At 31.8% G+C, this 20,153-nt stretch overlaps 1 non-coding gene and 1 pseudogene across 1 annotated transcript; one reads left to right on the top strand and one right to left on the bottom strand.

The window, feature by feature from the left end:
• Positions 1-829: 829 nt before the first annotated feature.
• On the top strand, positions 830-19,799 carry LOC129298895 (vacuolar cation/proton exchanger 2-like; annotated as a pseudogene).
• LOC129298896 (small nucleolar RNA R71) lies at positions 3,731-3,835 on the bottom strand. The gene has a single exon (XR_008590439.1). It is a non-coding gene; the product is annotated as a small nucleolar RNA R71 (small nucleolar RNA).
• Positions 19,800-20,153: the final 354 nt, after the last annotated feature.

Here is a 20,153-nt window from a genome sequence, read left to right on the forward strand (position 1 = left end):
TATATATATATAAAGTCTTAATTACATCCATCAATATTATTATGGATTCATATGTAGAAGGCCATTGCTATTTGCTATGCCCATGCCTCCTACAATTTTTTTTATTGGTTTCATTATCTTTTAAAATTTTATTTTATATAACTTAAAAAAATAAATTTTTTCGTAATTTAATAAGTTGTTAATTTTAATCTTTTCGTGCATGGCATGGATAGTAAAATCTAGTTCTTTGAACGAGCTCCTGAAGCAAAGTTCACGTCATCAACAAGTGCGTGAATGGGAAAGAAAATCCCCCTTTATCAATGGGATCATTAACACTATTCTCCAATTGTAACTGTTGTTCGCTCCACTTTCCCATGTTTATTCAACTTCTCCATTTTGCACAGACCCTTCCGTTCTCTCTTGAAGGCCTTCAATTTCTGTTTGTATTTTTTCTCTCACACAGCAGGTTTTCCTCATTCATTCTTCCATTTCTTATTCCTGGAATCATTATTTTATTTTCCCTTGCAGTTTTGAACTCTGAGATCCTTCTCTTGCCTCTCCTCAGTTTAAGGGAGTAATCCCCTGTCGTCATTCCAATCAATTGGTTTTTCTCGTGGATTGTTCCTCCCAGTTTTCCACTTACTTTATACCTTCTAAAGTTTTTCATTTTGTGGTTTCTGTTCTGTTCTTTCATACAAAGGTTTTCGATTTCAGATGGACCGCACATTAATATGAATAAGCTATAATAACTTTCATAGATTGGCTTTTTAATGTTTGGTTTTCACAACCACACTTTGATTTGTTCGTGCTTTCCTATAACTCGATTGGCTGAACCTATGGTTTATGTTGGAGATATTCGACAAGGAATAAGTTCTCTTCCTGAGATGCTGAGATTGCTTCAGAAAAGTGGGTCATTATCAAGTAGCTTGGGTATTGATGGATCTTTAGAAGGATTTGCAAGATGAAAAGGGAAAAGCTACATTGAAATAATGCAGAGTTGACAATAGGAGGTTTACCTGTTAAAACTTATGTGCTGATGATGATTTTAGTACTAGGAATCTACTTATTAATTCTAAGGCAATGATATTTCCTTTTCCTTTTGGTATTTATTTTGTCTCTATCAATTATTTGGTAAAAATGGTTTAAAGTGATTGATGTCTATTTGGACAAGTGAAGCAAACTGAAGATACCATTTTTTAAGCCTCCTATAATTGAGTTCTGCTGCTAGAAAACCACAACCTGCCTAATAGTCAAACATCCCTTAGACTTGTGGAAATTAATCCATTCCATTGATGTACATGAGCATAATTTTAGACTTTTAAATTTTAAATCAAATTACTTATCTCCAATGGAATTTTGCTGTAGGATCTGCATTCATTTTTGGCGGAGGATTGACGTTTGTACCATTGGGAATATTGGTTGATCAATATGGTTGAAAACCAGTTGCAATTTTTGGAATTATTGCAGTGTAAGGAAGCTTTTCACTGATTTTGATGATTTTCAACTTCTCTCTCAGATAAAGTTTTCAATCTTGATATTGCTTCTTATTTGAGATAAGCATTGTGTTCAACACTCTATTTGGCCTTTGCTTCTTAATGATATGGTAATGCATTACAAAGAGATCTCATGATCTATGTAAAAGGGGAAGTTATTCCATATCAGATTAATAAATGATAATTTTATATATTTTTATTCTTTTAATTTAGACTTTTAAATATTTATTTAAGGCTAATTGAGTTTAATTAGATATTATTTGATTTTATTAGCTAATATTCAGTTTTGGAATTTTAACTAACTAAATCTTTGATTTTAAAATATAAATAATATCTTTAATATTTTTGCACAGGTGCTATTTAATTTTATTTTATTTGTGCAGATTTTCTAGATTCAATTTGAAAGATATTGATGAAGAATATTTTGGATAAGAAGAATATGGGCATGCTTGGAGATCAAATCAAGAATCAAATCTTTAAAATTTTATTTGAATTTATTTTGGATTATTTAGTGTAATTTTTAATTAGGGTTATTTAAGGTAGTTTTATCTTTTTAATAAACTATTAGTTTTTATTATAAAAGAAAGAAAGAGAGACGCAGGGGAGAGGGTCCACTTTTCATATATATATATATATATATGAATAGATGGGGGACACAGAGAGGAAGACGATCTGGGAAAAAAAACGAAAGAAGGGAAACAGAGCAGCGATCGCCATTCGTCTTTCCTTCCTCCAATTTCTTGGGTGATGGCTTCTCAATTTTTCATTTCATGTTGTTTGATTTTTAATTCTATGGAGAGCTAATTTTTTTTGGTGTGATCAATCACAAACCATGATCCTAAAATTTAATCAGAGTCTTTAATATTCAGGGAAGATTTTATTTTAGCTTTATTCCAATTTTCTCTTCTTCTCTCTACCTCCAAATTTTATGCTTTAATTACTATTACTGATTAGAGTAGCTTTATTGCATAATTTTTGAGTTATAAATTTTATCTGAGGTTTTAATTGCTATAATCGATTGATATAGCATTGTAAGAGTAATTTGGCTTGGCTTGGGTGATTATCCATGCTTTGTTTTTGGTGTGACTATAAAACAATTGTTAGGCTGTGGGTTAAGGGAGATTTCAATTAATCTATAACTTAACTTCTTGTTTAATTCTTGAATGATAATTTGAAAAATATATAATGAAACCAGAATAATAAAGTTGAATAAAATTAATTTATTTTGTGGACGAGGAAGGTTAAATTTAGGTGGTTGGGTTGTGATTGATTGCGCTGCTTATTCTCGGTAATTTTCTTAGTTGAATTTCCTCTATTTATTTATTTATAATTTAGTTTTTAATTTCATCATAAAAAAAACCCATTATTTACTTTTTCATAATCATAATTTAAATAGTTACTCTATTGACTCTTAGGGAGACGACCTAGGTTGCACTTTACTGCAAAATTTAGTTTTTATTAATTTTGGTGCTATTCGATAGTAGTGTCAAAATTTTGGCGCCGTTGCCGGGGAGTCAAAGGTGTTAACTTTTTGAGTTTGGTTATTAATTTTTTTTCTTTCTCATTATTTTTATTTTTTTTTTTTTTTCTCTAGTATTTTTTATTTTTTTCAATATTTATTATTATTTTTTGTCTTTACTTGTTTTAGGTGTTTTTCATTGTTTCTCCAGTTTATTAGTGCATGACAAGATCTTTACAAGATAAATTAATTGATTTGAACTCTGAGATTGAGAGAACTTGTCATAATAACCGTAAGAATCAAAAGCACCGTAAAATTAGGGATAGTGCGATCTCTGAAATTTTGTCTGAATTGATTGATAGCATTATTAGTGATTCTAAATCTGACTTAGACTCTACGGTTAAATTGGAAAACATGGCTGAAAATAATAATGGTAATAGGACAATTAAAGAATTAGCTGCGCCTAATGCACACTATCAAAATTTGTGCATTCAATATCCTAATTTAGATGCAAATGCTAGTTTTGAATTGAAATCTGGTTTAGTACATCTGCTACCTAAATTTCATGGTCTTGCAGGAGAGGACCCGAATAGGCACTTGAAGGAATTTCATATTGTGTGCTCCACCATGAAGCCTCAAGGAGTTTCAGAAGAACAAATCAAATTGAGGGCTTTTCCTTTTTCATTGGATGGAGTTGCAAAAGATTGGTTATATTACTTGCAACCAGGTGCCATTACCTCTTGGATCAAATGACACAGTTATTCTTAGAAAAATTCTTCCCTGCCTCTCGCACAGCAGCAATTAAAAAAGATATTTGTGGGATTCGTCAGATGACTGGGGAGACATTTCATGAATATTGGGAGAGATTTAAGAAATTATGTGCCAGCTGCCCTCACCATCAAATACCTGATCAGCAGCTGGTTCAACATTTTTATGAAGGTCTCTTACCAACAGATAGGTGGTTTGTTGATGCCGCAACTGGTGGTGCTTTGGTAGAACTTACTCCAACTGATGCCATGAATCTCATTTCTAAGATGGCACAAAATTCTCAACAATTTGGGACATGAGCTAACCAAGCAGTTAAGGGGGTGAATGAGATTCCAACACCACAATATGATCCTAAATTTGAGAACAAGATGGAGGAGCTCTCTAGCATGGTTCGGCACATTGCCTTAACACAACAAAAATTAATGAATTCACCAGCAGTGCCAACTTTTCCACAGGCGTATCCCTCACAGACATGTGCACAACCTCAATTTTATAATCCTCAGCAAGCTACCACATCTTTTGCTTTAGTTGGGCCTCTATGTGGCATCTGTTTTTTGGCCACACACACTACTGACCAATGCCCACAGTTGGATGATAGAGTTGAGAATTGTGCTGGGATTTTTCCAACTAGACCTATGCAACAGGGCCAAAAATATGATCCTTTCTCTAACACTTATAATCCAGGGTGGAGAGATCACCCTAATTTCAGATATGGAGGAAGCCAACAACAACAATATAATGCTACAGGTCAAAATTCACAGCCTATGCAACCAATGAGGCAATCTACTCTTATTCAAGAGTCTAAAAATGATGGACCAAGTCTAGAAGAGTTAATGAAGCAAATGGCAACTAATAACATTCAATTTCAACAACGCACTGAGACAATAATCCAAAAATTAGAGAATCAAATTGGGCAGTTGTCCACCTCCATTAATGAATTGAAGAGTCAAGGTTCTGGAAAGTTGCCTTCTCAAACAGTTGTAAATCCTAATTACAGTAATGTTAGTGCCATCACTCTTAGAAGTGGAAAAGAACTTCCAGAGCCCTCCACAACATCTATCAAGAATAAGTCAGCTGCAGCAACACAAGTCACACTTGAGGAGTCTAATGAAGAAAAGGAACCAAGGAAGATCCTTCCATTTCCAAATAGGGAGACTCAAAGCAAGAAGTTAAAGGAAGCTGAATTGGAGAAAGAAGTGCTTGATGTTTTCAAGAAGGTTGAAGTCAATATTCCCTTTTTGGAGGCAGTAAAGCAAATTCCTAAATATGCAAAGTTCTTGAAAGACCTATACACGAACAAGAGAAGATTTAAAGCTAATGAGAAGGTCAATCTAGGAAGAAGTGTATCAGCTTTATTCCATGGAGGAATGCAGTGCCAACCCCCTATGCCTTTAAAATGCAAAGATCCGGGGAGTTTTACTATACCCTGTACTATAGGAAATTTAGAATTTTCTAATGCTTTGATTGATCTTGGTGCAGCAATAAATGTTATGCCTAAGTCTCTATTTTCTTCTTTACAGGGTTGTGAGATGAAGCCAGCTAGGATTATTGTGCAACTAGCAGACAGGAGACTTGCCTATCCTAATGGTATGCTTGAAGACATTCTAGTAAAGGTAAAGGATTTAGTCTTCCCTGCTGATTTTTATATTTTGGATATGGGTAAAGATGATAGTCATGGGCCGCCGCCACTGATTTTAGGTAGGCCATTTCTTAAAACAGCTAATACTATCATCAATGTTAAAGATAGTACTCTTTCTATGGAATTTGCAGGACGTGCTGTTCAATTCAATCTGTTAGAGGATATGAAATATTCTATAGAGGATCATTCTGTTATTAATGTGAGCATGCTTAATATGTTAGTTGATAATACATGTGATGAGCCTTGGGATAATTTGACTGCTGAGTTGCCTAATGTGATGAATTATGAAAACATTATGCATTGTACACCTGATTACTTTCATAACTGTGTTGGAATAGATAAATTCATAAACTCTAATGATTCTTTGGATCCTCTTATTTACATTAACTCTATTGAGCGTGATGATCTACTTGACTGTATTGATTCTACTGAGGCTATTAGCCCATCTATTTGTGTTAAGTCTCCTGATTATAATGATATTTGTGAGACCATGCAGTCGATTGGTTGTTTTAATAGCATTGATTTTGTGATCCCTATGAGCTTTTGTGATGGCATTGATAATATCAAGAGTCATGGGATTATTAATTATGTTATGCATTCTGACTCTAATGGTCCTTGTGTGGAGGATTTTGTTGTTTTTGTTAATTTCATGATCAGGTACCTGTGATTAAGAAAATTATTTCTACTACAATGAGGCCATCTTCAATGGAGATATTGTCATGCAACCTTCAACCAAATAAAGGAAAACCATTGCCTAAAGGAGCTTTTGATAAACTTGAAGAGAAAAATATTTTAAACAAGCATTTATTCTCCATCAGAGATGAGAATTTTAACTTTAAGAGCTTACAGAGATTTAAATTATCTGGTTAACTCTTCTCCTTTCACTTTTACCTTGCATCTTATATTTTATTTTTAGATTAACTGGATTATTCTAAATTGAATTGCATTGAGGACAATGCAAGATTTAAGTGTGGGAAAGGGATTTGTCTTTATTTTGAAATTTTTTTTAAAAAATTATTAGGTGTTTTCTTGCATTTTTTTTAAATACTTTTAGTTTTTTTTTTGTGAAGTTGTGGGTTTAAGACAATTTTAGTTTGAATGCATTTGAGCATGATAAGTAATTGATCTTATGTTTAGAATTTAAGTTAAGTGGCAATGAGTTTGGTTTCAATGAATTAATGTGATAGTCTTTAGCTTGTAAGGATTTGAGCCTAATATTATTCTCTTTTTGTGTGTATTCTGCTATCACTACTCCCACTCTAGAACTCGTCTTGATTCTTAGTTGAGACTATAATTGCATAGGCTTTGCATGAAGATGATTTAGGCATTCTTTTTTTAGCCTACTTAGCCAAATAGCCATCCCATGCAATTTATCCCTTGTTAGCCCCTTTGAGCCTAAACCTTTTCTTTAAAATTTTAGCCAATTAAAAACATAACCTATAAAAATATTTTCCTTTCATTCTTCTCACCCCACTTTAGGTGATGAAAAGTGTATTATAATATTTGTTGGAATGAAAGAATATGCTTGAAGAGAGATTTGGGTTATTTTGAAAAAAAAAAACGAGAGAAAAAAAAAAAGCAAAGAAAGAAAGGAATAAAAGAAAAGAAAAGAAAGAGCATAAAAGTCATAACGCAACAAAAATAAATAAATAAAAAGGTGCATGAAGCAAAGGAAAGGAAAACAAAACAAAGAGAGAAAAATAAACCCAAATCAATTTATTTTGTTTTTTTCATTCTATATATTTCGTTTCAAATATACTTTTCATTATCCTAAAGTTTATTAACCTTCATTTTCCTATATTATACCTTTACCTAAGCCCCATTACAACCTAAACTAAAGTCCTATTAATTCTTACATTGCATATGACATAAATAGTGGAGACCTAGATGATAAACAAGCCTATGGTAGTGAGGTTTTAATAGGGAAACTTGAGTGAAACACTTACCTATATACATTTGAGAGTTGAGAGTTAAACACTTGACTTTTGTGAGGGGATATTGCTTAATTTATTCTTACCAAATGAAATTGCCATGATACTTGTTATTCTCAATATAAGAGACATTGATTAGAGTGTTAAAATGTTAAAGAGCTATAATTATTTCTTATTCTTTGTTGCTTCCACATTTCTTTTCTTGAATTTTGAGATTTAAGTTTTGCCCAGGAGTGCAAAAGTCTAAGTGTGGGGGAATTGATAAATGATAATTTTATATATTTTTATTCTTTTAATTTAGACTTTTAAATATTTATTTAAGGCTAATTGAGTTTAATTAGATATTATTTGATTTTATTAGCTAATATTCAGTTTTGGAATTTTAACTAACTAAATCTTTGATTTTAAAATATAAATAATATCTTTAATATTTTTGCACAGGTGCTATTTAATTTTATTTTATTTGTGCAGATTTTCTAGATTCAATTTGAAAGATATTGATGAAGAATATTTTGGATAAGAAGAATATGGGCATGCTTGGAGATCAAATCAAGAATCAAATCTTTAAAATTTTATTTGAATTTATTTTGGATTATTTAGTGTAATTTTTAATTAGGGTTATTTAAGGTAGTTTTATCTTTTTAATAAACTATTAGTTTTTATTATAAAAGAAAGAAAGAGAGACGCAGGGGAGAGGGTCCACTTTTCATATATATATATATATATATATGAATAGATGGGGGACACAGAGAGGAAGGACGATCTGGGAAAAAAAACGAAAGAAGGGAAACAGAGCAGCGATCGCCATTCGTCTTTCCTTCCTCCAATTTCTTGGGTGATGGCTTCTCAATTTTTCATTTCATGTTGTTTGATTTTTAATTCTATGGAGAGCTAATTTTTTTGGTGTGATCAATCACAAACCATGATCCTAAAATTTAATCAGAGTCTTTAATATTCAGGGAAGATTTTATTTTAGCTTTATTCCAATTTTCTCTTCTTCTCTCTACCTCCAAATTTTATGCTTTAATTACTATTACTGATTAGAGTAGCTTTATTGCATAATTTTTGAGTTATAAATTTTATCTGAGGTTTTAATTGCTATAATCGATTGATATAGCATTGTAAGAGTAATTTGGCTTGGCTTGGGTGATTATCCATGCTTTGTTTTTGGTGTGACTATAAAACAATTGTTAGGCTGTGGGTTAAGGGAGATTTCAATTAATCTATAACTTAACTTCTTGTTTAATTCTTGAATGATAATTTGAGAAATATATAATGAAACCAGAATAATAAAGTTGAATAAAATTAATTTATTTTGTGGACGAGGAAGGTTAAATTTAGGTGGTTGGGTTGTGATTGATTGCGCTGCTTATTCTCGGTAATTTTCTTAGTTGAATTTCCTCTATTTATTTATTTATAATTTAGTTTTTAATTTCATCATAAAAAAAATTCCCATTATTTACCTTTTCATAATCATAATTTAAATAGTTACTCTATTGACTCTTAGGGAGACGACCTAGGTTGCACTTTACTGCAAAATTTAGTTTTTATTAATTTTGGTGCTATTCGACAGTAGTGTCACAGATATAAACAAATATAAAAAACTATTCATTATATAAATATCTCATGCAGCTATAAAGATGTCATCTCCAATTTCATCCACTTTCTAATGGTCCTTTAATGGACTGCTATATTTTGCCCCCAAGAATAGGCTCTTCAACACTCGAGCTTTTTGTCAACGCAGATTCAGCTGCAGACACTCATCATTTTCCAATTCCCCATATTCTTCATTCTTAGAGATGTTCTTCTTTCCATGCTATTTCCTTTCTTTATTTCCTTCCTTCAATGCCTCTTTCTTGGAAACGTGCATAGCTTCATCTATCCAATTATTTAACAGATTAAATGTTGAATCAACATCTGTATTCCATTTTAGGAATCATTTCTAATTAACAGTCGACTACTAAAAATTCTCATGCATTAATCATTAAATATTATTAAAATATTAAAATAGTAGTAACAAAACAATTTTTGGGACATGGTTATGTATTAAAAAAGCTATTGATTTGTTGATCTGATATCATCATTCAACAACTGTATCAAAATTTTGCTTTCTCGCTAAATTTGTATCAAGCTATATATGCCCAGAAATTTGAATTGGAATGAATGTCAGATAATTGATAGGTACTGTTTAAGGACATTAGTGCAGAATTTTCAATGTCACTTATAAAATGTTCCCACGTCTAATCCTATTCATTTTCAGATGTGCTGATCTTCATAACTTCTGAAAGCCCTTGATCAGATGAATGTCAAACCCCTCCTTCACTTCTATCTTTCTATTGAATGACTTCATGCTTTAAAATATACTTATTTTCTGTTTCGTGTGCAGCAATATTTGTCAGAAATGAGAGGTCCGTCTAGAAAACACAACAGCTCCCAATCAACAGATCAACTCTGAGCTCCAACTGAGCCAACAAGTCCTTCAGGCGTCAATCCTGGTTCTCTCAATGCAATTTCTTCCTTTCTTGTCCATTTAACATCAAGCATTGTTTTCCCTTACATGTATTTCCATAATTTTAATTAGGACAAATGAACAATCCTGCTATGAAGCCTGTACTGCAGAAGAAGAGAGTAGCTAGACAGATGAGGCATGATAATGATAACACTGCATTTCAGGAACCCAGTGCTATTGTTCACGGTTATAATTCTATCTCTTACTACATATGATTAAAAGATTCATATTACATAATATTTTATTATATTATAGCCATACTGTTCTGCATGTGTAGGTCAAATCTCTCATTCTGACATGAAAACTTTCTGTCAAGTCTATGAAAACTTTCTTATGCTCTGTTTGGATAGGAAGAAATGTTGAGAAGAAAGAAAATGAGAGAAAAGAAAATGGAGAGAAGAGAAAATTGAAGAGATAATATTATCACCCCTTTTGTTTGGATGAACAAGCGAAAATAGTAAGGAAAGAAAATAGGCACATGACATAATGGCAACAGTATCCTTATATTAAAATATATTATATGTTTTAGGTTATTACCTTAAAATAAATTGAAGAAAAAAAAATAAGACCATCTCAATATTTTAATATCAAATAATTTTCAAGATATATTTTTATTTAAAATTCAAAACAGATAAATTTTTTTTAAAATAAAATATAACAACCCATAAGAAATCAAATTAACGTTACTGTGCTTATTTTTTAAAACAAAAATAGAGAAGATGATGGTCATGAAAGTGGAGATGAATATGTATGTGATGTTCTTAGTTTAAAACAGTGTTAGGAAGAAAGTTCACAACCAAAAAGATCAAGAAAAAAAGGAGGATAATATTGGAATAAAAGTTTTCTTTTCAAAATCTCTCCACATGTGGAGAGAAAATGTGAGAGGAAAAAATGGTGGAACTCACTCTTTATTTTCTTCCCAACTTTTGCTTCCTTTCAATTTTCTCTTCTCAACCAAACAGGGAAAAATATGTTTTCTCTCTCGTTTTCTCTTCTAGTTTTCTTTCCTCCAATAATTTCTTCCCAACCAAACAGAGGGTTCATGTATAATCCCTTGCCTAAACCAACTTCTGTATTTGATTATGACACAACTAATGACCTGGTCATGGAACAATTAATGAGGACAAGGAAAAAAAAAATCAAGGTATGAGCAACAGCTGACAGATGAGGAGAGAAAGATATGAGATGATATCGTCTCAGCTGTCCAATAAAAAAAAAAAAAAAGGGTTCTTCTTTGTCTATGGCTTTGGAGGTGCAGGAAAGACATTATTCCAGGAGTCATATTGACAAGTTTTCATGTCTTATTTCACTTTACATCTCACATAATTTAAGGTTGTCATATAACATTTTTGTAGCAAAAAGGAGTATCAAACAGGACAAGTGCCTAGCTATTTTGAAATATCTTTTGTTTATGAAACTTGTGATCTTTTTTAGGCCATTAGAACTTAGGAACTCTGTATGTGTGTAGTGTGAAGTATTTTGAATGTTCTCATACGAAAAAATGTATTTGACAACAGACGATTTCTTTCATGCATATGCAAGATGAAACAAGTTTTTCTCATCTTTTCACAGATTTGCATCTTCACATGTATTATTAATCAGAATTTTGGAAAATAGTTAATTATGCATCTTGTTCTTTTCTTATGTTTGCTTCCATTAGGATTATGAGTTCTCTTTACTTTCATTCTATACGTGGCTTTGTTCTTTTCTTATCTGTCTGTTGCACCTTTTATCCTTATACACACAAGCACGTAATTTTGTTGTTTTACATGTTAATCTTATTGTAATTGAAAGTGTACCTTGTCATTTCTTCAACTAATGCCTTTTAGTTTCTAATGATGCTGTGATTAGTAGTTTTGCTTTGTTGTATGTTTGCTTATTTCTTTGATTGGGGATGTGAAATTTTATGTAAATTTGAATTTGAATTGTTTTACTATTGATCTTGGGTCAAATTGAAGGATTCTTGTGTTTTTTTGGTTTAAATCTCGTGTTCCATATCTGACTTGAAGAAGCATAATTTGCAAATACTTATTTATTGCATTTTAATGTTAATTTTATTTTCAGTACTTTGTTGAGGCTGGGGCATTTGCTGTAAGGCGAGTGTGGAAAAAGGATACGTGCCATGTTGCCAAGGCAAATAGGGAACTGGTGTTACTTTGGTAAGTCCTTTGCTTTTCCTTTAATATGATTCACAACGAGGGTTGTACTAATCAGTAGTAAACTGAAATATTTGCTTTCATCCTAAGTAGCACATCTTTACTTGTCCTTGTAGTTTACCTTCACGAACATGCATTCCTATCAAGTAACTTTGCTGAACTAATCTAACAAAATGGCAGCTTATTTCCACAAAATTTTCTATAATGATTTATTATTCTTTTATTTATAAGTTGATTGAAGTGAAAATAATTCCCATCCAACAGGTAGACTTTGTTTTCTTAATTTTTTTTTTACAGTTTTCGTTTTTTATTTTAGTTTCAATAAAAAAAGATCTTATTGTTTTGTTCTTATTTTAAGCATAACCTTATTTTGTTTTATTTAGGAACAAAAAATCATGTTTCATTCCTCATTTTTATAATTTACCATTTTTATATTGGTAGAGTAATTGTGTAAAATATATTATTTGTTTATGATTGCGAGTTCAGAAGTTAATTTAATCATATAATTTTATTTAAAAATATGAAAATAATTTAAATTTAGCTTATAAAAAGCGTAATTCAATTTTAAAAATTTTTAAAAATTATTTAAAAATGTAAAGAAGAAGAAGCAAAGCAGGTTGACTTGCCAATCTACCTATGACGGATAACCCGTCAGAAAGTGGATCAATTTTAACCCATCCTGTCAATGTGCAACTTGCAGACCGACTTGAATCATCACCTCAATAATTCATCTCTTTGTTCATTTCTTCTTCTCTATTTTAAAAGCACTGGAGGCTAAAACCAAATTAAGTGGCTGTTTGGATATGCTATTATAATTCATTATTTGTACCGAAATAATGTTTTGATGAAAATTAGCCAAACACTCCTATTTTTACATAATTAATTATGTTGCAGTCCCTTTTCAACTTTGATTATGCTGATTGAAACATTTATTATTTGTCAACATTTCAAAACGCAGGCTTTTATGATTTATGACATCGGCATTTGCTCATGCAGTACCAAATATACCCTTGACATTTCGTGGCTCATTATTTATATGACATATCGTGGCTTGGGGACATTTTCTTGGCATTCAAAGATGTCCCATGCGTTCATTTTGTTAAAGTTTTGAGCATTATGCATGTTTTAAATAATTCTATAAATATTAAATATATCACTATTATATTTTTTTTGTTAAATAAATCAAAATAAATTTAATAATATGAAAAAATTAATTATGTGTTATAATTGAGTTATACATATAAAAATCGAGTTACAATAAGTTAAAGTTTAATAATTGAGTTACAATTGAGTTAAAATTAAAAAAATTAAATGATTAATTTTTTTCACATAACATTATATGCAATTTTATCAATATTTATCTCAAAATTTATGTCCTTTATTGTAAATTATATGTTTAAAATTAATTTTAATTAAAATAATTCAAACATCTTTAATTCTATCAAAATTAGTTTTTCATAAAATATCATCCAAACGTTATCACGTTATAACATAATCAATGATAATTAAAATTTATTTTGTTAATCAATTATTTTATAATCAATTGTACTAATTGAAATCCAAACAGGTCCTAAACTATGTTTGGAGCTAAAAGAGTGGTGAGATTGTTATATTTATATATATATATATGAAGAATGGCAAGATCAAGTATTGAGAAATACTCCCCCTTTCAAAATATAAGCATTTTCTTCAATCTAATCTTGACTTAAAATGTAAGCAACTTAGTAATTGTAAAGTGTTTTTCCTCATTTTGATCTATTGTATTTCTTAATATAGATTTTTGCATGAATTTAGAATATTCTTCTCACTCAGCATTGATAATTGAGATTAAGAATACAAAGAAGAAATATATTTTTTATGAGAATAAAAATTTTATTAATATACAGATTTTGTTGAAAGTTGTTTACATTTTGAAATAAAAGAGAGTAATTGCAAACCCATCCAATAACAACATTTGTTTGCTAAACTAGCTTTTACAACTCGATGCATTGCATAAGGAACATTAACTGATTAAATATCAATAACATTTATTACACATATTTCATCTAGGTGTGTGTAATTAATTTTCTTATATTTTCATAAAAATTTAAAATGTAATAGACTAATCATGCCAATTATTTGTAAAAACTAACATGCAAATCATAGAAGTAATGGAGATATATTGTCAATCTAATTTTTCTCCACCAACATGAATCAAAGCTTATAATATTATTAATTGATTTTTTTTTCATAATGCTTTTTCCCCATATGGCACCTTTTTTAATATATATATACACACACACACATGTTGAAGTGACATGGTCAAATATAGACTGACTAGGCAATTATATATTTATATTTGTGTTGAAGGGATGCTTTACATAAAAGTTTACTGTTGTCTTCTATATTTAGGATCAAACTTTGCAATAAAAACTTACTATTATCTTTCTAACATTTATTCATGTGTGATGCCCCAAAAGAATATATTTAAATAGTAGTTAAATATTTTGTTTTTACGTCAATTAAAGTCATAACAATTTAGCAATATATTTAAATATTTTAGAGGCCAAAATACTCCAAGCAAATGAAACTATTCGGGAATGGATGTGGCAGAAGAGAAGTTGAGAGTAAAAAAGTGGAAGGAGAGCAAATGGAGAAAAGAGAAAATTGAGGGAAAAAAATGTTATTACTCTTTGTATTTAAATGGACAAGAGAAAACATTGAGAAAAGAAAATGAATAAATATCATAATGATTATAATATCTTTATATCAAAATATATAATCTTTCATACAATTATTTTTGTAAAAATAAATTGAAAGCAGAAATTATATTAAAATAAACACAATAAGATTAATCTAAAATCAAATTAGTTGCTAAAAATATATATTTTCATGTTATTATATTTTAAAATCAAATAATTTAGTAAAAATATATTATTTTTACATTTAACAATTCAAACGTAAGAACATTTTTTAACGTAAAGATATACATTATACATTACTTTAAATAGCTTATTTTTTATGTTATTGCACTTGTTTCTCTTACACATACCGTTCTACCGGATTATAATTATTTCATCACTTTTATTTTTTTGCTAGCAAGTTTGTTTTAGATTGCTTTCTTTGTTAGTTATTTTTAGTACCCAAGTCAGTCAAGTTTTTCCCATATGTTCAAAGAGGACTATGGTTAATCATTTAAATGAAATAGATGAAGAAAAATAGAAACAAAAGGGCAACGAAGAACACGCCGAAATAGAAGATTAAGCTACTGACTGGGTCAAAGATGATGGGTCTCCTAATACACGTGAAAATGAAAATACCAAAAAAAAAAACATATGAAAAAACATTACGTCTGGGTCAAAGATGATGGGTCTTTTATATTTTCTTTCCTGTCATATTTTTTCTCCACCCAAGCAAAACATTAGAAAAACCACGCATTGACAAAAATGACCAGAATTAGTGTTCATAAGAGAACATGGGTGGAATACATTTCTATAATATATTGGTCGAGGAGAATGTCGCCTATCATTCTCGCTTGCTTTCCAAATTTTATATACTAATAAAATTTTGAACCATTATCTTTTTAATCTTTTTTTGTTGTTAATGACCTGTTTAGTCTTTGAAACTTCACAATGATTGGAGAGTCGCTCTCTCGTCGAACCTTCGTTTCGTGTGACCTCTTCCATTTGCCTCCTCTTTTCTTTCTCTTTTTTATTGAAATATTTATGAATTTCCATTAATTAATTAATGAACCAATAACATATTGATCTGTGATTTTGTATAGAGTGTAATTGATGAACCATACAAGTGAGTCAAATATGTTAAGACTCAACATATAAGTTTGTCCTGTCAATTATTTTCTATCCCTATGAATGTGTCAAAAAATATCGAGAGATATAATATAATTATTTATTTATTTATTTGATATCGTCAACAATATAGTACTTTCTTATAGACTATCAGTCAACAACCTCAAATTATTTCTTCCTCCTTCATCTCAGTGTCTGAAAGCTAGGGCCCTTTCGGCCTACATTCCAAGTGATTGAGAACTCATTTTTCAAACCTATTAACTTTATTTATTTTATTTATATGATTGATTGATACACATTTAACGTTCTTCTCCTTCTTCTATTGAATTCATGCAGCTTCACTGATCTTTTTGTTTTGAAATTTTCTCACTGATGTAAATTTAAGAGTTAATACAATGCCTGGAGCCGCGTAAGGGTCGTCAACACTGGTGTAAAATGATGAGCACCTAAGCATAGTCGGCTTACTAGCCGAGGCTAGTAACATACGGATTCAGACGCCTCATAATCTCTGGTCACTTACAATTTAGAGGAACTTGAAATTTGTTTGAAAGGTAATATATTTTCTTCTTGTCTCCCTCGTTTTCATTTTATCTGGTTTAGCTCATATGCTCGATTCAATCTTTGTATGGTTGCTGGTGTGACCTTCTGGCCTCTGTTAAAAAAAATATCTTACTCAACTCAATTCAATATTTTTTTGATTTGGAATGACAGTTTTCTGCGTTTCTCGAGAATTTGAAAATCTCGACAAGGTAATTTATGCTTAATTAATCAAACAAGTTTATCCTGAGCTTCACTAAAAGAATGTTGAGATTGTTATTAAAAAAAAAAATGACGAGTTAAGCACTAAGCAGTAAGCACATATGCTCAGAACATTTGAATACGCAGTTAAGAAGTTGTGTAACCCAGATGCCCGGCAACGCTTCAGTGGATTGTTTGATAGACTATATATGCCATAACAAACTCTTCTGCTTCTTCTTCCCTTTTTGTGACGATATCGGAGAAGATTCAGTGTGTTCTGTTTATTAACCTTTGCATGCTTGCAGATGGCTTCAGTAGAGGAGCAGATAGATCATGACTTTGATGAAGAAATCGGTTCTGGCTCTATAGAACTTGGGAGAAAAGTCTCTAATTTTGGTGTTGAGATGACACTTGAGGCTAACACAACCATGCTCAGAAAATATTGATTAGATCAATCATGAGCTTACACTTTGTTTTATCTAAGGAAAAAATCTGCCTGATGCTACCTTTTGGTCCCTTGGCATTACTGCTGCATTATCTTACTGGAAACCAAGTATGCTATTCAACTTGTTCTTGAACATTTTTATTGGTCTTTGCTTGCTTTGATTTTTATAACAGGAGAGGACTTTAGGATCGCAGTGAGGCTTTTTCTCTTGGGGACTTTAAACTCATGTTGCCTCATATGTTATTACAGAATATCATGTTTTATTTGGGCTTATTGGGCATGATTCCTTGGGCGATCGTCTAAACTATGCCTCTAAGTAAGTGTTGAATTGTCTTATCTCTCTCAGTATGTTACTAAGGAGCCAGTTTAATTGATGATTTTTCTGGCGCAGGGAGCTTGCTCACTACACACGGCCCATAGGTATAGCCGTATAGGTCATTGCCGATTCATTTAATTACTACTATCATATGATATTGTTTAAAGCCTTGAATCCAAATCCAGCTCTTTCTTTCTGATATCTATATAGTTATTCATTTACTAAATGGTCTTTTTAGCTGTACGGCTGAACCCGCTGGTCCATATGCAGTGAGGGTTTATCTGTTAGCCATTTTTAGCAATGCAACTGATATGATCATATCCATTCATGCACTGAGAAATGGAATGTTGAGCACTGTTCGGGAATCTTTACTGGGCTCTGTCTTGTCAAACCTGCTTCTTATTCCTGGTTGTGCTTTCTTTACTGGAGGGATTGTCCATTCTATGAGGTTGCAGTACTTCAGTAAGGTACTACTAAAAAACATAATCTGATCTCTTAATTGTCCATGTCCCTGATCTGAAATTTCTGTTGCCCTTTGCTCCAGGCGTCTGCTACAGCAAGATCTGGGTTGCTCTTGATGGCTGTCATGGGAATAATGTTTCCAAATGTGCTTCACTTCACTCACACAGGGGTTCATTTTGGAAAATCAGAGTTATTTCTATCCAGATTCAGTAGCTGCATAATGCTGGTGGCGTACGCTTGTTACCTCCATTTTCAATTTCAAATTAAGCAGAGTCTTGATGATACTCTTACTCTGGAGGTTTGTTCTTTTTTCCGTGTTTTATTCCGACATATTGACACGAATTTTGATGATGCTATGATTTTATATCTATAGGGTTGTATCACTGCATCAAAAGAATTTTTTTCCATTTATTTTGTTGCTCGCCTTAGATAGGAAAAATGTTTTGTGAGAGAAGGGAAATTTCTTCTTCATAACTTTGCCTGAATTTTAAGCAAAAGATCTGATGACAAAGTTTCCCTTATTCAACTTTACTTTGTCATCACTGTACCATGATTAGGAAGTTGATGAGGAGGAAGTATGTGGATTAAGCAAATGGGAAGCAATCGGCTGGCTAGCTCTATTAATAGCATGGACATTTGTATTAACGAAACACCTTGTAGATGCGATCCAGGTGATGCATTATTAAATTTTGAGAACACCTTGTAATTTATCGTCTTGGATCATAATTGTTATAGTGTTTATTGATTGTGATCACTTGCAGGTTGCATCAGAGTCAACGAACATACCACAGGCTGTGATAACTGGTATTATACTTCCCTTGTAGAACGTGCAAGTGCTATCATGTTTGCCATGAAGGACAAGATGGTAATCAAGTTCACGGAAAGCCTGCACTTTATTTATTTATTTTGCTGATGTTAGTTGTTACTTGGTTGATATATGATGAACTTTCTTACAGGATATAACGCTTGAAGATGCTGTTGGATCATCTATACGTCTAATTATGTTTGTGGTATGATTGTTGAGAAGGTTGTCTGTTGAAATATGAGTGAAGGTAATACAAAAGGCATGACAATTCATACTTTGGTGATATTGACATTGCAGATGCCCTTCAGCGTGCTTGTTGGCTGGTTCATGGGGCTATGGTTGGACTTGAATTTTCCACTTTTCCAGACAGCTGTACTTCTGATGTCTGTCCTAATTTCAGCATATGTTCTGCAGGTATGTGATTTCCTTGCCTACTTCACTGTCTTATCATCATTAACAACTAAATCCCAAGGCTCACATTCTCCTCACAAGTCTCCTATTGTTTTGAGCCTTTCTGATCCCACAGACCTTTTATCGAAATTTCTATGAAAAGGAATGAGGGTAACAATTAACAAAGACTGAATTTTTTATTGTTGGATCATAGGAAAGCTTGACGTTAACTGAATTTTTAGTTTCTGAGAAATTCTGCTTATTAATTCCTGTATCTTGATCTTTACACAGGAAGGGTTCTCACATTATTTGAAAGGGTTGATGCTTTTACTATGCTATTTGATTGTTGTGGCCAGTTTTTTGGTACATGTAGAGCCTGATTCAGAGGATTAAGGATGTGTATGCAGAAGGATCAGTTACGGCCAACAATTTCTTCACAGCTTGTGGTTATTTTCTGCAAGGATGGATTGGATTAGCTCCCATCACGTGTTTTGGTTTCAAGAACTAAATCTGGAATTTGTAACCTATAAAACCTTAAGATATGGCCTAAAATATTTATCATATATGGCCTAAAACCTTAACAATTATTTCCTGCACGGATGGATTGGATTATTGTTTATTGTGTCGCATACTGAATTATGGGAATTGGTTATTGATGTATCTATAAAAATTATAAGAGGCCACAAAAGCTGCTGAAACAAAGCACATCTGAGGAGCACATTCTTTTTTTGAATAGAAACCTAAGCTTCATTAATCAGTTAAGATCAACACACAGCAAATACACCAAAGGAAAGCAAAGAGAAGGGGTCACTCTCTTTCATCACCCGCCAACTCATGCAAGAGAGGTGGGATGCTCAGAGAGACAAAAAGGCCCCTCAATTCTATGAGACGCTCTAGCTAGGGAATTTGCTACAGAACAATCTAGCCTCCTCCACAATTTCCCTAAAGGGTACTGCGGATCACAACCTCTAATAATCATATTTATAGCCTCAACTCAATCAGAGTAAATAACAACATTGGTACATCCCCTAGACCAGCAAACCATCAAATCCTGAATGATCGCAATCATCTCTGCAGCAGCTTGAAGGGCATGAATCAACTTGCAGGAGAAACCACATATCCAGTTTTGGCACTGTCACCTAGTACTTCTGCACAGCCACTGGTACGTACCATTAGAATAAACTGAGCCATCTGTCTCCAAGTAAGAGAAGTGCGCATGACTAGATGGTGAACAAGTAATTGGTTCTTATGGTTCTGGAAATGGTACTTCTGTTC

Source organism: Prosopis cineraria, unplaced genomic scaffold (assembly GCF_029017545.1).
Source record: "Prosopis cineraria cultivar Desert tree isolate PC_DT_omini unplaced genomic scaffold, ASM2901754v1 PC953, whole genome shotgun sequence".
Lineage (NCBI taxonomy): Eukaryota > Viridiplantae > Streptophyta > Magnoliopsida > Fabales > Fabaceae > Prosopis > Prosopis cineraria.